Genomic DNA, 16,226 nt, shown 5'->3' on the forward strand with positions numbered 1-16,226 from the left:
CAGCTCTATCGTTCCCTAGGTGTTATTTTAAAAGGTTATTGATGTCTAAAATAATAAGGCAATAAATAAAACTAAGCTGCTTTCAAACTGCTACTTCATTAATTCAGTTATTGTTTTTCATAATACGTATCTTTGGATCATTGAAAGTTACTTCCTTTTCTATAGCAAGGTAGAAAAAGTTTTGCCTTTTTAGACTGTGCTATATAAAGTAACAAAATCAAGACAGTTGGGAGATCTGATTTTGAATGGTTCCATGGTCAACCTCCAAAGGTTGCTGAATAAGTCACTAGTCATCAGTTGGCCTTGGTTATGCCAACTTCTCTGTTCGCTCCTTGCACCTTCCAACTGCTTCTCACCTAGCACTATCTTCCCAGAATACTGGTTAGCACCTCTCTTATTGACATAAGAATAATCTGAGAGCGCATTCAGGATTTTTTAGGACCACACCAGACACTTAGCTTACCACTAGGTCTGGTGGACCTAAGAGAAACAGGACTGTATCTTATTGTCAATAGTGGCCAGTGGCCAGAATGGAGCCTGTGGCACACAGTTGGGCAACAATGAAGCCTCACTGAATTGAACTACAAATACCCAGGAATGAAGTGCCCAGTGAAATTTTGGGAGTTAGGCTCCACCACCAATGAATGTTACAGATCAAACCAATCAATTGATGAGAGAAAACAGTATGCTACTTATGTAGACCGAATGTTTGTGTCTTTGCAAAATTCATTTTAAAACCTAATTTTATAGCATTTGGAGATCGGCCCTTGGGGGGGGGGGGGATTAGGCCATGAGGGTGAAGCCCTCACGAATGAGATTAATGACCCTGAGATAAAGTTCCTAAAGCATTCTCTCACCAATCCTGCCATGTAAGCACACAGCACCGTGACAGGGAGAAGCAGCAGGCCCTCAAAGGACATTGAATCTGCCATTTCCTTGACCTCGGACCTCCCAGCCTCCAAAACTGTGAGAAATTAAATTTCTGCTGTTTCAAAAACTGACTCGATGGTATTTTTGTTATAGTAGCCCAAATGGACTAAGATCTCTACCACGTAAAATATGTGTTTTGCTTATGAAATGTGTGTTATTTCTAGAACTCAACCTAAAGGAACATGAAGCCTACCTTGAGAAAATACACCTCTCTCCAACATCACCAGAAGCAAAACATAGTATAAATTCTCACATACATCCAAGCTTGTCAGAGGACCAGTGTTGTCAACTTCAAAAAAGAAAGTGGCTGGCCCACAAACAGGAACGCTATATTCCACAAACCCTAAACTTCTCCAATCACCACCACCTGAAACTTACCGTGTTGGCAAGGAACGCACTAGTAGACCTCTCTGTCCCCCTAAGTTTCATTGCTAACCACAACCAACATTATCAAGTTCCTTGTACAGGAATATGCATGTGGTAGATTGGAAGGTTCTTGAAGGCTTTGGCCACTCCCATATCCATAGCAATTATTACTTCCTGATGTCTAGTAGGAAAAAAATATTGGTTGAGTGCCCTTACATCCTCTAAATCACGGGCCCAAAGAGTGGGAGCGGCAGCGACTGCTAGAACTTGAAATATTTTTGAGGCCCATGTTTCACTTCCAGTTCATACTTCCAACAGCCATAACCACACCTAAGGAGCAGTCCGATAGGTGGGCAGTGGCCACCCAGAAACAGAGCCTGTGACAAAGTTGTCCAAAGACTCAAATAACAGGAGCTCTAGACTACGGTGTCATCGCCAATCTCCCAGTGAGCTGTCCAACGTGTCTTCATTGAAAGTGGAAAATAAGATCAATATAACTGTTTTTGATGTCTTCATAGACACAACAAGCAACGGGGGCAGCAGGAAACACGGTTTACACCTCCACCCCATATGTACTATCTGCAATTCCTCTGCTACAACTCAATGCAAGTAATGAGATTTTTCATCAGGCAGACCACGTGCTTTTATTAAAGTAGCTCATTTAAAGGGAAATTGATGCACTTGTAAATATTTAGAGAACATTTCTAGCTCTGTGCCCACATTATTATATAGGCTCCCTTGTCCTTGGAATGTTAATAGTGCCAATTAGGCTTACAAATAAGTGTGAGTCCAATGACACCAGCAAGCTGCCTGCATTGTTTATCATCGCAAAGACAAATTGCTTTAGGAGGCCGCTCTCCCAGCCAATGTGGTGAAAACCAAAAGTGGTTTGAATGTTAACATTAGTTAGGGAAGGGTCATTTACTGAAGCTGAAGAACCCCCTTGCATGACTTCGTTGTTCCAGGGGTTGCAACCTTAGGGCTTTAGTTCCGTTACCTTGGAAGGGCTCTTCCAGTGACTCCCCCCCCCCCCCCCCCCCCCCCCCCCCCCCCCCGCTCAGTCCTCAAGCCCCAAGGCTATGCTGCCAGTCAATGGATAGAGGTGATGTTAACATGCTGTTCACAGGTGTTTCAAAGCTCATGCATATGCACTATTTCCACTGAATCTTAAGACTGGCATGGGAGAGTCCCCTGCGTGGGGGGCTCGGATCCTGATTCTAGGGTCCTGGGATGGAGCCTGGTGTTGGGCTCTCTGCTCGTGAGAAGACAGCTTCTCCCTCCCCCTCTGCCTGCTGTTCCTCCTGCTTGTGCTCTCTGTGAAATAAATAAATAAAAGCTTTAATTTTAAAAAAAGAAAAAAAAAAAGACTGGAATGGGACATAGCCAGAGTAGCCTTTTCCCTTATTTCAAAAACATTTGGAAAGTCCCAGGTCAGAGGTCTAGTGAAACAATTGGAGCGAGTGGGAAGCCCTGCGTAGACTATTGTGGGTGATGCAAATTTAAGACTGGATGACAGGGGCGCCTGGGTGGCTCAGTGGGTTAAGCCGCTGCCTTCGGCTCAGGTCATGATCTCAGGGTCCTGGGATCGAGTCCCGCATCAGGCTCTCTGCTCAGCAGGGGGCCTGCTTCCCTCTCTCTGCCTGCCTCTCTACCTACTTGTGATCTCTTTCTGTCAAGTAAATAAATAAAATCTTTGAAAAAAAAAAAAAGACTGGACGACACAACATCGAAAAGATTTCTGAATCATTATTTAAAAATGTCTAATTTCAAGATATCCAAACCGCTTACAAGTGTCTGCATCACAAAGTCAAAGTAGACCCTGTGCTCTGTCCAAATCCCTCTCTCAACAGGGTGACCATTTTAAACCATTTGGTATGTAACAGCTTTTTCACACACACAACACGCCTGGGGGGAGGGTCTCCATATAGGTGTATACACAAAACTAAGATGTTCCGCATGAATACATGATTGTATCTTAACGGTATGCACAAACATCTTTCCGTATCACTGCGTATAAATCCACGTCGTTCTTATCAATAGCCACAGCCCAGGGAATGGATGTACCGTGTACCGTTCCCTGGGAGTTTGTGGGTAGATTCTTTTCTTTCTACTGCAAACAGTGTCTCAAAGCAAACCCGTGTTCACATAATGTTGGCCCACTCGAGTATTCCCATCGGATGGTTTCATAGAATTAGAATTGCCAGGTCAAAGTACGTATGCCTTTTCGATTTTAATACATAGGGTCTACATGCCTTCCAAAGAGGTGGTAGCAATTTCCAGTGTATGAAAGTGCCTGGGGGTTACTTTGAATAACTGACAGCATGTGAGGACGGTTCCTCCAGCGCCAGATTAGGAAGGTAAAGCAGAGTCAAAGAGAACTTCAAATTCTTAGGTCTGAGTGATTTAAAGCATGGTGTCAACCTCTGACACACACCGAGAAGCTTGAAGGGAGCATGGTTTAAGGGGAAAACAAAAAAAAAGGGAGAAAAGAAAAGGAGAGTAAAGATAAAAGAACAAAAGGCCAAAGACTGAGTCTCTAGGCTCCCAGTGGAAAGAAAGCAGAAAGAAACGCCATCAAAGGGAACAGAGGATGCGTAATCAGAAATGCAGGACCACAAATCTACAAGGAAAGACTTCTAAAGAGAGGCTAATCCTGGTGGCAGGGCACAGAGGTAAGGCATAAAAGCCCGCTTTGCATCTAGTGATCAGAAAATCACTAGTAACCTGTGAGAATGCAGTTTCACACGGGGGACGGGGCAGAGATGGGAAAGGATTTTTAGAAAAGAGAAACAGAAAGATCAGTCATTCCGGAAAGCTAGCAATGAAAGGAAAACAAAGGGAATGGCCAATAATCTGTCCTCCTGCCCCTTGAAGGACCTGATGAGGCAGTCCTATACTGTGCCTTGCCACTTCTTCAGGCGACGAGAGATCACAGATGATACAGGGAGTCCCAGCACAGTGGCCTCTTCAGCTAAAATTAGCTTGGAGGGACCTAGGCGCTGGAGGAACAGAGAGAAGAAAACAAGAAGGGGGGATGGGAGCAGACAGAAGAGAATGCTCAAACAGTAAAGACACGTTTCGTCTACTTCAAATGCCTGTTCAACGGCCGGTCCGATTGAATAAATATTATTACAATGCACAACGCACCATTTCACAACTATTAAAATGACTGCACAACTCTCTGTATCTTGGCGTGGAAAGAGATCTTCACTACGTCGGGGTGAAAAGGCATAAAATGGCATGTTTGCATCATCTCATGCATTTAAACTTGCAACGATCTTGGCATCGAGTATCAGACGAATGTTCAGTAGGTGTTTCCTAACCGTGGACCATCTCCGGGATCGAGGGGACTATGGGCGGTTTTCATTTTCTTCCAGGTCCTGTTCCATATTATTTGGATTGTAAATGTCAGTGGACCATCTTACCTATTTTACTAGGGCATTTTCTTAGTGCCTTTCCGGCCTCAGACTTTGGGAAACAGCAATCACGACTGGAACGGACAAGCACAGATGGCAGAAGAGAGAAGACGGGGATGGGGTTGGAGGATACATGAGCGTCTTCCAGAAAGACTGTCAAGACCAATAAACCACCACTGAAAGCAAGAGAACACAAGATGTTTTGACAAAGACAATGTTTGAGGTAGGGATTAGGGAGAGGATGAGGAAGAAAATGAAACAGAGGGACAGGATGATCTAAGACACGAAGAGTTCTACAGATAGGATAGATGACAGACGTAAATTGAGGCACTCTACTCCGTTCCTTTTCCAGAAGATGAAAATGTAATGGATTGGTCTTACGTCAAAACGTCTTGTTCCTAGTCAGAGACCCAGGCGGTGCCCTAAAAATGACATCTCGTGGATACTTTCTGTTAATTCTACTGACATATTTTCAGAAAGTCAACAGATTGAATCCCAAGCAGACATCTCAAAAATTCAGTAATACAAAAAAAAAAAAAAAATCAGTAATACACTTCTATACACTCCTTGCCATGGGCAACTCTCACAAGATAGCATTCATTTCTCAGGATTCTGGTATAAAAATGGTCACTACTTTAAGAAAATGGACTTGCCAGTTCAAGGAAGAGCACTTTGCAGGCGGGGAAAGCGGCCAAGAAAAGGGACTCTCTGTACTGAGGCAAAAGCAAAGTTACCTCAGTCAGCAGCTCCCTCTGCCTCTATCCAAGTAAGCCCTGTAATCGGCCTTGCTTCCTTCCCCGTTTCCTATAGAACTTGTTGAAAGGTTATCAAAGGATCTTGGCAGACACTTCGGGCCACAACTGAACAAGGGACACATGAAGAAACCAGTCACTTGAGAATTTGGGGGAAGACACTGGAGGTGAAAAAGATTATTCCATTCCATTAAAAGATCCACGTAGGGCGCCTGGGTGGCTCAGTGGGTTAAAGCCTCTGCCTTCGGCTCAGGTCATGATCTCAGGGTCCTGGGATCAAGCCCCGCATCAGGCTATCTGCTTGGTGGGGAGCCTGCTTCCCCCTCTTTCTCTGCCTGCCTCTCTGCCTACTTGTGACCTCTCTTTCTCTGTCAAATAAATAAGTAAAATCTTAAAAAAAAAAAGTTCCACATAAAGATACAGATTTTCTGAAAATGCTATTTCACAAAGCATCATTTTTAACTTGTTTTTCATCCATATTCAAAATCTAACAGTCCCAGAGACAGAATCTCTACCAGCAGTCATCACCCAACGCCTACAGTAGATTTGTGGGTATGTCAAAAACTGTTAATCACGGGGGCCTTTGATTAATCTACTTTAATTATCTCCCTGCTCTACATGGCAAACCCAAGTGGATTTTCATTATGAAGGAAGAATCATTATATAATTGCCAGCGATGCAAAATGTATGAGACTAACTCAAGTCTTACAGAGCACTAGCAGAGAAAGTAAAAGCTGTAACAGGTGTTAGTCAAAGTGATTTCCAAACTTCACCACTGTTCTTCCTTTTGCTTTTGATAAGGCAGAACCACAGCCATGAAAATGCAAAGAAAAAGTATCACCCGGTAAAATGTATTCAGATCACATAACTGCCCTAGAAGTCTATGTCTCTGTGCTGAAAGGATGGAAACACCTCCCAGCAAAGTGATGACTTTCCGTTTTTAAGTGCTTGCCTTAGAAATGATTACTTATTCAACCAAAGGTGTGGGGGAACCGCTAATGAGCAATTGAGAATCCTTCTCAGCTCCAATTAAGGCTGCAAAACAGCAAAAGTGCATGCACATTTTGATCACATATGCACACGTTGGAGCTCGTCTCCCTTCTACAGCCCATTTTCTGCTCAGCTTCCTTGGTGCCATGGCATAAAGGAAAGTGCAGCCAAATACACAGGCTTTTAATCCAAGCAGTGACCACGGAGCAGAGTTATCCCTATCATTGCAGAAGTCGGAAATTTATGAGTCATCCTTGGTATTTCCAGCTCCCTTCTTCCTGAGATTTAATCCAGGTATAAATTATGTTGATGTCGCATTCTAAGGATCTTCTGAATTCACGTCCTGTATTCTGGGGGCACTAGCAACAATCCTAGTGAGAGCTGTTAATTTTTTTTTTTTTTTCCAGGCAAGCCTGCAGAAGCAACGGCCTGCATGGTATCTCACTCAGGTCTTTGGAAATTGACATCCCTGAAACAGAATGGATGACGCCACCCACTAAGCCAAACCATACCTGGTCCACATCCAGAAAGACCTCTCTGAGCAAATGGAACCACTAACCAGCCGGTTCTGCGAGACAGAAAACTGGGTGCCATCCTGGAATCTCCCCTCTCCTTCCATATATCACTAAAATCACATTTACCCCCTAAACACACTTAGATCCCCTACTCTTCTCTGTTCTACCAGCATTGTCAATATACCACTTCAATACAGATGTCTGAAACCTTCTGCAAGGTTCTCCTCTGTCTACCCATATGCAGGCCCTGACCCCAAATTCTTTTGAGATGATGCACAAGAATTGTTGTAATCATGCCCTCCCCTACTTCTTAAGTCTTCACTGGCTTCCCATGGCTTTTAGGACAAAAAGAAATTTCTCCACAAAAATCTTATAGGCTCTCTTGAGTGTTCTGGCCCCTACCTGCCCGGCGCTTTATCTTGTACACTCTCCTCGCTAAGCTTTTTATAAGGCATCCAACTTTCCATGCTTGCTTGCTTCTGCAACAGGACCTTAGGGCGTGTTATTCTTAGAAAGAAGCCCTTGTGATATTAACATCACTCCAACTCATCTTTGTGATTCCCAATTCAATGATCAATTTCACCAGGACAATCACATCGCACAACTCCCGGGTATGCTAGTCCTGTTGTACTCTCTGAGGACAATTACCTCCTGCGGCCGTAAAGTACACAGCCCGGGAGAAGTCCCGATTTCTCCTCCTCCTCTCTCTCAGGGAGCGCTTCTTTATCCTCCATGACAAAGTTTTAGAACCATGTAGCTTTCCTAGTTACCAAGTTGCACAGTTCTATTTCTGACATGGTTATCGCTGGATTAGATCATCTCTTCCCGTCTAGGCCGGAGGACCTATGAAGAGTGATGGCCTTATTGGTCTTATTTATGGCCATATATCCTGCAACTTGCACAATGCTTGGTATATAGAAACGTCCTCAAAAGGTTTGTGTTGCTTCGAGATAGGACTCAAGGCTTCAGAGAAGAAAAGAGTTGCTCTTCTTTTTCTTCTTCATATCTTGTTAATTTTATTTTAATTGTCACCATCTGTGGACCCTGTTGGTCTAACATCTGGTCTCTGTGTGGCTGGCCATTTCTCGACAGGCTCCTCTGGAGAGGCAACAGATAATTTGTAGGTCTCCAGGCCTCTCTACACACAGCGCATGACTTCGATCAGGGGAGAGCTACCCCGTCTCTCGGTTCTGCTCTGATTCCAACTCCTATTTTGCTTCACTGTCTTCCTCAGCTGGTGGTGACTAATGTTGTTCATCTCATCTGTCTCTCTGTGTTTTCTTGAAGTGTTCGACGTTTTAGAAGATCTTTTTGCCACACCTGTCTTTGTGGGCATTTCAACCCCTGTGGCTGCCTTCCACACCTTGGTTCTGTCTCTGGATTTACACTGATACAGGGTCACTGTTCCATTCCTTCTTTAGCACATGTGGATGGTTGTTCTGCAATGGGGTTCAGCTGTTCTCCACATTGGGTTAGTTGTTCCCTGCTCATGGTTGGTGGATCCGCACTTGTGGTCAGTTGTTACCACCTGGGGGCAGACTGTTCTCACCGATGCTTGGCTGTTATGGGTTTGTGGTTGGTTGGTCCAAATCTAGGCTAAACTCCTGAGGTTTACTAGTAATCTCAGCCATGTTGAAGCGATGTGTTCTATCCCAATGATTCTGACCTCTAGATATAGGACTTCCCGAGGGCAATGCGGAGCCCCACCCATACCCTTTGTTTGGTCATGGATGCCCTGCTCCAGCCTATGGCAGTCCACGGATAGCTTAGGCTTCACAAGGCACCAATTCTAACACCCCTGACTTCCACTTCAGAATTCAACATAGTTATTATCAACACTACCATCATTTCTTTTGGGACTCTCTCTCTCTTATGAAACTAGATGACCAGTTTATTAGAGAGTGCTTAATTTCAAGAACAGGAGGTGGAAGAGAGGCATGCATCCAGTAACGTGGGTATGAGTGTTGAGCTTCCTACCTTCTCGGACCATGCTCTTCTGCCCGAATCTCAACTTGTTCACCCAAGTTCCACTCTTCCTCCTTACTTAAAAACAGACTGTTTTACCTACCTCTACTCTCTGGATTCTAATAGAGTTACATATTTTACCATGGCATGTTTGATCTGATATATTTAGGGTGATTCCTTATCCCCCTTCCCAAATGTTTTCCTTCAAATAGTATCCTTAAAGCTTAGGAGGCTTGGGGCGCCTGGGTGGCTCAGTGGGTTAAGCCGCTGCCTTCCGCTCAGGCCATGATCTCGGGGTCCTGGGATCGAGTCCCGCATCAGGCTCGCTGCTCAGCAGGGAGCCTGCTTCCCTCTCTCTCTCTCTCTCTGCCTGCCTCTCTACTTGTGATCTCTCTCTGTCAAATAAATAAAAATAAAAAATAAAAAAATTTAAAAAAGCTTAGGAGACTTACTTTCATTGGAAGCAGAAGTGAGTCAGGCAGCATAAAGAATCAACATTTCCCAACCAGAAAGTACTGAGCGTGTTGTAAGCACACAATAAATAATTATAATTTTGATTATCATTCATCCTTATATTGTTTTCATGATGTGATTCCAGTGATTTAAAAATCAATGTATTGGGGCCCCTAGGTTGTTAAGTGGGTTAAAGCCTCTGCCTTCAGCTCCGGTGATGATGCCAGGGTCCTGAGATCCAGCCCTGCATCAGGATCTCTGCTCAGCAGGGGGCCTTCCTCCCCCTCTCTCTGCCTGCCTCTCTGCCTACTTGTGATCTCTGTCAAATAAAAAAATAAAATCTTTAAAAAAAAATTAAAAATCAATGTATTTTACCATATAAACAGATGCAAGAATTATTGTCAAAATTCAATAATCACTCATAAAATCTCTTGACAAGTGACAAGTAAGGGAATTTCCTACATCCAACAAATGGCACATGCCAAAAGAAATAATAATAATAATGATAATCCTACAGATAAGTTTATGCATAATGGTGAAAGACTGAATCTTTTCCTCCTACAGATTATCCCAAGGATGTCTACACTCACCAGTCCTATCCCACATCATGCTAGAGAACTTGATGGGTGCACAAACTCAATAAAAAGAAAAAACATACATACAGACTTCTAAAGGGAAGAAATAAGAGTGCCCCTATTCACCTATGTCATGGCATTTTGCTCAAAAAATCTGTAGGTACCCACAAAAATAGCTCCTAGAACTAATGAGTTTAGCAAGGTCACAAGATACAGTGTCAACATACAAAAATCAATTCTATTTCTTCCTACAAGAAAGGAATGATTTGGGCTCCTGGGTGGCTCAGTTGGTTAACCATACAACTTCTTGATTTCAGCTCAGGTCAAGATCTGAGGGTCAAGGGATGGAGCCCTGCATCTGGCTCCATGCTCAGCAGGAAGTCTACTTGACATTCTCTCTCTCCCTCTCCCGCTGCCTCACGCCCCATTCATGCGCTCACATGCTCTCTAAAATAAATCTTTAAAAAAAAGGAATGACTAGAAAATTCAACTTTAAAGTGCCACTTACAAAAACATCAGAAAAAACATGGAATACTTAGATATAAAAACAATAAAATATGTGCAATATTTATATACTGTATATGTATATGAAATACATCTATAGACTGAAAACTAGATAACATTGATGAGATAAACCAAAAACAACCTAAATAAAGGGAGATATGAAATGAGTTTAAAGACCAATTATTGTTAAAATGGCAATTCTCCCCCAAATCAATCTATAATTCCAATACAATCCCAATCAAAATGCCAGCAGGATTTGGAAAAATTGAAATCTATAAGCTGATTCTCAAATTTATATGGAAAAACACATTTTAAAATAGACAAAATAATTTTGAAAATCAAAGTTGTTGAACTAATGCAATCAGATTTCATGCCTTATTATATAGCTATAGGAATTACCACAGCATGCTACATTGGTGAAATGACAGGCAGGAGCATGAATAGAACAGAACAGTGTCTAGAAATAAACCCACACATAAAAGGTCGAATGATTTTCAACAAAGGTGAAAAAGCAATTAAATATAGGGTAGTCTTTTCAAGAAATATTGCTGGAACCAGTGAACAGACATATACAAAGATAAAACACTGAAATTTACCTCTGTACTTCATTTCATAAACAAAATTTACTGGAGAGGTGCTTGGGTGGCTCATCTGGCTGGACGTCCAACTCTTGATCTCAGCTTAGTTCCTGATTTCAGGGTCATGGGATTGAGCCCCTTGTTGGGCTCCAAGCTGGGTGTGGAGCCTTCTTAAAAAAATTTTTTTTTTACTGGAAATGAATCACAGACCTACATATAAAATTTAAACTGTGAAACTACTATGAGAAAATAAGGGAGAAAACCTTAGCAACTTCAAAGATTTTTTTTTAATAGGATCCAAAAAGCATTAAACACAGAAGAAAAACTTTGAGAAATTCTATTTCATCAAAATTTTAAAACTGATCTCAAAATGCACTCTTAAGAAAATGAAAAGACAAGCTACAAACTGGAAGAAAGTGTTTGCAAAACAGATCTCTAATAATGTGCTAGTGTACAAAATACATACGGAATTAAAACCTCAAAAATAAAAGCATCGATTTTTTTTTAAAGATTTTATTCATCGGAGAGAGAGACAGAGAGAGACAGAGAAAGCACCAGCAGGGGGAGAGGCAATCTGAGCGAAAGGCAGATGCCCAACCATCTGAGCCACCCAGGCGACCCAGCATCAGTCGTTCTTAATGGACATAAGATTTGAGGAAAATTTTATATATTGCAAAAGATGGCCAGTGAGTACATGAAAAACAGCAGTCTATTTCATCAGATATGTAGGAAATAAAAATTAAAATCACAATGACATACTATGGTACAACATGAGAATTAAATTTATTTTAATTCCAGTATAGTTAACATACAGTGTTCTAGTAGTTTCGGGTGTACAATATAGTGATTCAACACTTCTATTCAACACAATCACAATATAGTGATTCAACACTTATTCAGTGCTCATCAAAATAAGTGTACTCTGAATCCCCTTCATTTCTTTCCCCCACAACCCCCAACACACACACAGCCCCCATCCCGGAGTCACCATCAGTTTGTTCTCTATTGTTAAGAGTCTGTTTTGTGGTTTGTCTCTTTTTCCTTTGTTTCTTAAATCCCACATGATGGGGCACCTGGGTGGCTCAGATGGTAGAGCATCTGCTTTCCACTATGGTCATGATCTTCACGTCCTGGGATCCAACCCCAAGTGAGGCTCCTAGCTCAGTGAGGCGTCTGCTTCTCCCTCTCCCTCTGCCTCTCCTCCTGCTTGTGCTTGCTCTCTCTCAAATGAATAAATTAAAAAGCTGTCTTTTTTAAAAAACCCACATGAGTGAAATCATATGGTATTTGTCAATCTCTGGCTCATTTCACTTAGGATTATACGCTCTAGATCCATTCATGTTGTTGCAAATGGCAAGATTTCATTCTTTTTTTATGCCAGAGCAATACAGAACTATGAAAATTTCAGAAGTTGACAATATCAAGTGCTGTTAAGGAAGCACAGCAACTGGGACACTCTGTTTGCTGGGAATACAAAATGGTACAGTTACTGAGGAAAACAACTTGCATTAACTTACCCACGTAGGCAAGCCTACAACTACAATATGACTCAACAGTTCCACTGCTACGTCTTTAGCTCGCAGACATGGAAACCTTTGGCCACAGAAAAAATATCAACATATGAACGTTGATAGCAGTTCTGTATCAATACCCCAAACTGGACACAATTCTTTAACGCAACACTTGTATAGGTACACAACCTGTGTTAAATCTGAACAGTAGATTCCTACCCAAGAAAGGACATGAACAGATTACTAATATATGCAGAAACATGGGTGGATTTCAAATGCATTTTATTGAATAAAACAAGCTAAACTCAAAACCCAAACTATATGATTCCATTTACAGGATGTTGTGGAAAAGGCACAACTAGAGGTAACGGAAACAGATCAGTATTCGCAGAGGCTGGAATTCACAAGGGATGGATTACCAAGATGTACGCAGGAGAGAAATTTGGAGAGGTAATGGTCCTATTCTTTATCTTGGTTATGGCAGTTCACTGAATGCATTTTGACCAAAACTCATAGAACTGTACACTAACACAAGTCAACTTTTCCGTATATAAATTATATCTTAATAAATCTATTAATGAAATGAGAGTACTGAGGTCATCCAGTTGATATGGTCCTGTCACTCCTGAGGTCAGTGATGTTTACAACTTATTTTTAATGAAAAAAGTGCTCTAATTTCTTCTTCTGGGGACCAATCAGAATTAAGTGATCATGTGAGACCCTCTGGGCCTTTAATGATTGTCTCTTCTCTTTTTGTCACTTTAAGAATCAACCCTAATGACTTGGGACATCTGTTCAACTAGTGTAGTTCAAGGCTAATGCGAGTCATTGGTTTCAGTCATTTTTTCATGCGGCAAAATATATGGTGTTTCATTCTCTTTCAACACACAAAAATCTTTTTTGTCTCCTCTCCCAAAAGAAATCTCACTTAAAAACTTCATTATATGAGATGGGTAAATTGTATGTCATTCCAGGTCATCGAGTAAGTGATTGCAACTCTGAGAACAAGTGGAAAGTCATGTTTAAGAGAACAGCCTTTGGAATCATATAGACCAACGTCACACTCCAGGTTCTGCTTATTTAGATAGCTGGCTTTGGAGACATCATTTAATATTTTTTAGAGCCTCTATTTTTCTTCTGTAGGATGATCATAGCGTCTTTCTTACAACAAGGTTATTGCGATATTAGAAGTGATGTATGGCTCAGTGTAATATTTTCCCAGTTTTTTTGAGATATAATTGGCTTATAACATGGTATGAGGTTTACAATTTTACTGAATTGATACACTTACATACTGCAAAATCATTAAAACCATCACCTCACATAATTAACATTATCATTTTTGGGGTAAGAACATTTAAGATCTACTCTCTTTATCAACTTGAAAGTATACAATAAAGTACTATTGACTATAATCCCCATGCTGTATATTGGCACCTTAGAACTTATTCATGTTATAACTAAAAGTTTATACCCTTTAGAAATACAAATCAAAACCACAGTGAGATACTACCTCACACCAGTCAGAATGGCTAAAATTGACCAGTCAGGAAATGACAGATGTTGGAGGGGCTGCAGAGAAAGGGGAACCCTCTTACACTGTGGGTGGGAATGCAAGCTGGTGCAGCCACTCTGGAAAATAGCACGGAGGTTCCTCAAAAAGTAGAAAATAGAGCTACCCTATGACCCAGCAACCGCACTACTGGGTATTTACCCTAAAGATACAAATGTAGTGATCTGAAGGGGCACGTGCGCCCGAATATTCGTAACAGCAATGTCCACAATAGCCAAACTATGGAAAGAACCTAGATGTCCATCAACAGATAATTGGATAAAGAAGATGTGGTATATATACACAATGGAAAACTATGCAGCTATCAAAAGAAATGAAATCTTGCCATTTGCAACAATGTGAACAGAACTAGAGGGTATTATGCTGAGCGAAATAAGTCAGTCAGAGAAAGACAATTATGATCTTCCTGATATGAGGAATTTGGGAGGCAAAGTGGGGGGTTTAGGGGGTAGAGAAGGAAAAAATGAAACAAGATGGGACTGGGACTGGGAGGGAGACAAACATTAAGAGACTCTTAATCTCACAAAACAAACTGAGGGTTGCTGGGGGTAGGGGGGTAGGGAGAGGGGGGTTGAATTATGGACATTGGGGAGGGTATGTGCTATGGTGAGTGCTGTGAAGTGTAAACCTGGCGATTCACAGACCTGTACCCCTGGGACAAATAACACATTATATGTTAATAAAAAAAAGTTTTTAAAAAGAATGTGAGGAAACTTCTCAATCTGATTTTCTTCTAGAATCCAGCATACATTCCATAGTAACCTGACCTGACTGCTAAGAAGGCAAAGGAAACACATTTCCCTGAAACCAAGCTGCTGCAATATCATCTACATTTATCAAAAGTATGAAACAAATGCATCATCTTAGCCTGAAACTAAAACTTGGAAGTAGTCATTTTTCATTATATTGTTTGGAATTAAAAACATATTAAATCGGTCCATTATGAAAATTCTATTGTCTATGTTGTATGTTTCAGACCATGTCTGTGTCTTAAGGCTATGAAACAATTTTTTTTTTAAGAGAGTTGCTTTAATTTTAGATACCTCAAAGCCACAGGACCCCTGTGCAGGCCCAGAGGTAGCAGCTCAGTCTTTTTTTTTTTTTAAGATTTTATTTATTTATTTGAAAGACAGAAATTACAAGTAGGCGGAGAGGCAGGCAGAGAGAGAGAGGAGGAAGCAGGCTCCCTACTGAGCAGAGAGCCCGATGCGGGGCTCGATCCCAGGACCCTGGGATCATGACCTGAGCTGAAGGCAGAGGCTTTAACCCACTGAGCCACCCAGGTGCCCCATGAAACAATTTTTGTAATTGTAATAAAAAAAAAACAAATTATTGACTTAAAAAAAAAGTTTATACCCTTTAATCAACCTCTCCCCATTTCCCCAATCCTCTCAGCACCTGGTATCCACCATCCTATGCTAAGTCTAGTTCAGCTTTTCTAGATTCCATACTGACTGATACGGTACAGTATTTGTCTATGTCTGACATATTTCGCTTAGCATAATGCCCTAAAGTTCCATCCATGTTCCATCAAATTGTAGGATTTCCATCTTTATCATCGCTGAATGATATTCCATTGTATAGATGTAGGACATCTTCTCCATCCCCTCATGGACACTTAGGTCATTTCCCTATCTTAGCTATTGTAAATAATATTGCAATAAACATGGGAGTGCAGGTATCTTTTCCAGGTTCATTTCCTTTGGACATACATGCAGAAGTAGAATCATGGGATCATATGGTAATTCCACTTTTCACTTTTTAAAGAACCGCCACACCATTTTTCCACAGTGGCTGCACTCATTTACATTCCCACCAACAGGGCACACAGGGTTCCTTTCTCCACATTCTTGCCTGAACTTGCTCTGTCTTGTTTTTGATAATAACCATGCTGACAGATCTGAGGTGATACCTCATTGTGATTTTCATTTGCATTTTCCTGATGATTTGTGCTACCGGGCATCTTTTCATATACCTGTTGACCATCTGTCTGTGACTTCTTTGGAAAAATGTTTATTCAGCTCCTCTGCTGATTTTTTTTTCTTTTGTTTATTTTATTTTAAAGATTTTATTCATTTATTTGATAGGCAGAGATAAC

Source organism: Meles meles, chromosome X (assembly GCF_922984935.1).
Source record: "Meles meles chromosome X, mMelMel3.1 paternal haplotype, whole genome shotgun sequence".
Lineage (NCBI taxonomy): Eukaryota > Metazoa > Chordata > Mammalia > Carnivora > Mustelidae > Meles > Meles meles.